This window comes from Salvelinus alpinus, chromosome 14 (assembly GCF_045679555.1).
Source record: "Salvelinus alpinus chromosome 14, SLU_Salpinus.1, whole genome shotgun sequence".
NCBI classification, from domain to species: Eukaryota; Metazoa; Chordata; class Actinopteri; order Salmoniformes; family Salmonidae; genus Salvelinus; species Salvelinus alpinus.
The window spans coordinates 5,781,598-5,785,847 of record NC_092099.1 but is presented as its reverse complement, the minus strand read 5'-3'; positions in this window follow the sequence as shown (position 1 = coordinate 5,785,847).

The window sequence follows — 4,250 nt, the reverse complement described above, 5'->3', positions numbered from 1 at the left end:
ACCCAGATTCGTCCTTTGGACTGCGTGGTGGTAAAGCGTGATTCATCACTCCAGAGAACGCATTTCTAATGGTCCAGTCCAATGGCGGCGCAATTACCACCACTCCAGCCGACGCTTGGCATTGCGGATGGTGATTTTAGGCTTGGCTACTCGGCCATGAAAACCCATTTCATGAAGCTCCCGAAGAACAGTTATTGTGCTGAAGTTGCTTGCAGAGGCAGTTTGGAACTTGTTAGTGAGTGTTGCAACCGAGGACAGATGATTTTTACGTGTAACGCGCTTCAGCACTCGGTGGTCCAGTTCTGTGAGTTTGTGTGGCCTACCCCTTTGCAGCTCAGCCGTTGTTGCTCCTAAACATTTCCACTTCACAATAACAGCACTTACAGTTGACCGGGGCAGCTCTAGCAAGGCAGACATTTTACGAACTGACTTGTTGGAAAGGTGGCATCCTATGACCATGCCACGTTGAACGTCACTGAGCTCTTCAGTAAGGCCATTCTACTGCCAATGTTTGTCTGTGGAGATTGCATGGCTGTGTGCTTGATTTTATATACCTGTCAGCAACGGGTGTGGCTGAAATAGCCCAATCCATTAATTTGAAGTGGTGTCCACATACGTTTGTATATATAGTGTATAATACACACATACTCTTACTGTCCTTTTACAGTGATCAAATTCAGTAGTTCCGCAAATGTTCGATTTTAAATGGAGATGGTTAGGATAACCAGATTGACAGAATACAAATGAGACACCTCCCTGTCTCATGTGATGTGTACCAAGGTTTGTGTTATTGTATTTGGTTTTTTGAAGTTTGAAGATTTTTATTTGAAATTCGGTTTAGTTTGTTAGTTGTCAGATATGATTTACTAGTTCTTGTTTAGTTTCAGTTTTTGTTTTAGTATTGGGGACAGAAAGTTGCCTTTGCGTGGTAGGCTAGGAGACGTTAGTGTTTTTTTGGGATGTAACTTCTTGCCACTGTGGAGCACTAATGCATAAGGTGATGGATCAGGTCACAGGTTCGGTTGAAAGGTAGACTCAGCGAGATGCCGTAGACGCAGGAAGTAAACACTAGAAGTGGGTCAATTTCTGCAACAACCAGGAGCGTTGAAGCGCGAGGCTAAACTTCTCAACTGTTCTGGTCCCATAGCTGTCACATTGTAGCAGCGTGAAGTGCACCCGTGTACATTCACAGATACTGTGTGACTGTTTGAGGACAAAGTATTGCATCAAGCTCATCTCACTGTTACTCTGCTCAGATGTTCCTGACGTGTGCCAGATCTTACAACGCCTGGATAGTCATTTTACGTATCAGCTAAGCACGTCATGGTGGTGTTCCTCTGCTCAGACGTTGCATGCGTCAACCAATGGTTGTGTGCCATGTCATCAACTGTGCAGTAAGGTACCAGACTGCTATACCATATGATGTGGTTAGCTGATAATTAAAACACCTATCCGGGCGTTGTAAGATCTGGAAAGCATGAGCAACATCGGAGTAGAGTAACACTACCGACATGTTATTGCAATCTGGTGCCCGACTGCACAGTCGAAGACGGTGGCACGCAACCATTGGATGACTTATGCAACGTCTGAGTAGGGAAATGCGACCAATGTCTGTGGTGCTACTCATGGCAACGTCATCTCGCTGAGTCTACCTTTAAATACAAGTCAATCTCAATGTGACCTGTCAGATTCAGAAGCTTGAAAACCACATATGAAATAAAAGTTTGAAAACCCCATTAGATTTTTTTCCCAAAATGTAGAATAACATATATACTGTAAATAAACGGATCATAATTCCCAGTATAGTTTTACTTTTTCAAACGGGTTTGTTAATTATTTTATTTCACTTTAATAAATATTTTTTTCATGATTCGTTTTTATTTTAGTTTCAGTTTTAGTTTACTCTAATAACCTTGATGTGTACATTTGCTGTATAGTAGTCTCAGGGTAATTCAATTAGTCTTGACTATTCCGAGATGTTTATGGTAAAACAATGCTCCCGTACAGTGAGTGTGAATTCAAATCCGTTTTTTTAATGAGTTGAACATGAAGCCCACAGCGAACACACACACAAAGATTTAATGAAATGTTATAAGTAAATCTATGGCCTACTTCTTAGAAGAAAACACACATGATTCTTGTGTTTCTCACATACACTGTATATGTGACAACATGTAAGTAAAACAGTTATGGTTCTTATATTATGCCTTTGTATGAATGTGGACTACTTCTTAGAAGACATGTTTCAGGTGTACCCATATACGAATCATTATATGATTCATATACAGTGGGGAGAACAAGTATTTGATACACTGCCGATTTTGCAGGTTTTCCTACTTACAAAGCATGTAGAGGTCTGTAATTTTTATCATAGGTACACTTCAACTGTGAGAGACGGAATCTAAAACAAAAATCCAGAAAATCACATTGTATGATTTTTAAATAATTAATTTGCATTTTATTGCATGACATAAGTATTTGATCACCTACCAACCAGTAAGAATTCCGGCTCTCACAGACCTGTTAGTTTTTCTTTAAGAAGCCCTCCTGTTCTCCACTCATTACCTGTATTAACTGCACCTGTTTGAACTCGTTACCTGTATAAAAGACACCTGTCCACACACAATCAAACAGATTCCAACCTCTCCACAATGGCCAAGACCAGAGAGCTGTGTAAGGACATCAGGGATAAAATTGTAGACCTGCACAAGGCTGGGATGGGCTACAGGACAATAGGCAAGCAGCTTGGTGAGAAGGAAACAACTGTTGGCGCAATTATTAGAAAATGGAAGAAGTTCAAGATGACGGTCAATCACCCTCGGTCTGGGGCTCCATGCAAGATTTCACCTCGTGGGGCATCAATGATCATGAGGAAGGTGAGGGATCAGCCCAGAACTACACGGCAGGACCTGGTCAATGACCTGAAGAGAGCTGGGACCACAGTCTCAAAGAAAACCATTAGTAACACACTACGCCGTCATGGATTAAAATCCTGCAGCGCACGCAAGGTCCCCCTGCTTAAGCCAGTGCATGTCCAGGCCTGTCTGAAGTTTGCCAATGACCATCTGGATGATCCAGAGGAGGAATGGGAGAAGGTCATGTGGTCTGATGAGACAAAAATAGAGCTTTTTGGTCTAACTCCACTCGCCGTGTTTGGAGGAAGAAGAAGTATGAGTACAACCCCAAGAACACCATCCCAACCGTGAAGCATGGAGGTGGAAACATCATTCTTTGGGGATGCTTTTCTGCAAAGGGGACAGGACGACTGCACCGTATTGAGGGGAGGATGGATGGGGCCATGTATCGCGAGATCTTGGCCAACAACCTCCTTCCCTCAGTAAGAGCATTGAAGATGGGTCGTGGCTGGGTCTTCCAGCATGACAACGACACGAAGCACACAGCCATGGCAACTAAGGAGTGGCTCCGTAAGAAGCATCTCAAGGTCCTGGAGTGGCCTAGCCAGTCTCCAGACCTGAACCCAATAGAAAATCTTTGGAGGGAGCTGAAAGTCCGTATTGCCCAGCGACAGCCCCGAAACCTGAAGGATCTGGAGAAGATCTGTAGGGAGGAGTGGGCCAAAATCCCTGCTGCAGTGTGTGCAAACCTAGTCAAGAACTACAGGAAACGTATGATCTCTGTAATTGCAAACAAAGGTTTCTGTACCAAATATTAAGTTCTGCTTTTCTGATGTATCAAATACTTATGTCATGCAATAAAATGCAAATTAATTACTTAAAAATCATACAATGTGATTTTCTGGATTTTTGTTTTAGATTCCGTCTCTCACAGTTGAAGTGTACCTTTGATAAAAATTACAGACCTCTACATGCTTTGTAAGTAGGAAAACCTGCAAAATCAGCAGTGTATCAAATACTTGTTCTCCCCACTGTAGATCCTTACCATATGGGTCAATTTAGTTAGGTTTGACACACCATGCCAAGTGTGTGTAAGTCATTTGCATGCTATCACTTTCCATTTTGGGAAGAGTAGTCCTTGGTAGGTGAGTTTATGTATCTGGCCTGTACCTAGTCTTTCGCCATGACCCTTAACCCCCCTTCCAACCCACGATGACCCTTAACCCCCCTTCCAATGCTATCACTTTCCATTTTGGGAAGAGTAGTCCTTGGCAGGTGAGTTTATGTATCTGGCCTGTACCCAGTCTTCGCCATGACCCTTAACCCCCCTTCCAACCCACAATTTCAAATGTAAATGAGGATTAAGTTACTGAATCACCAGTCTGAACACACCTG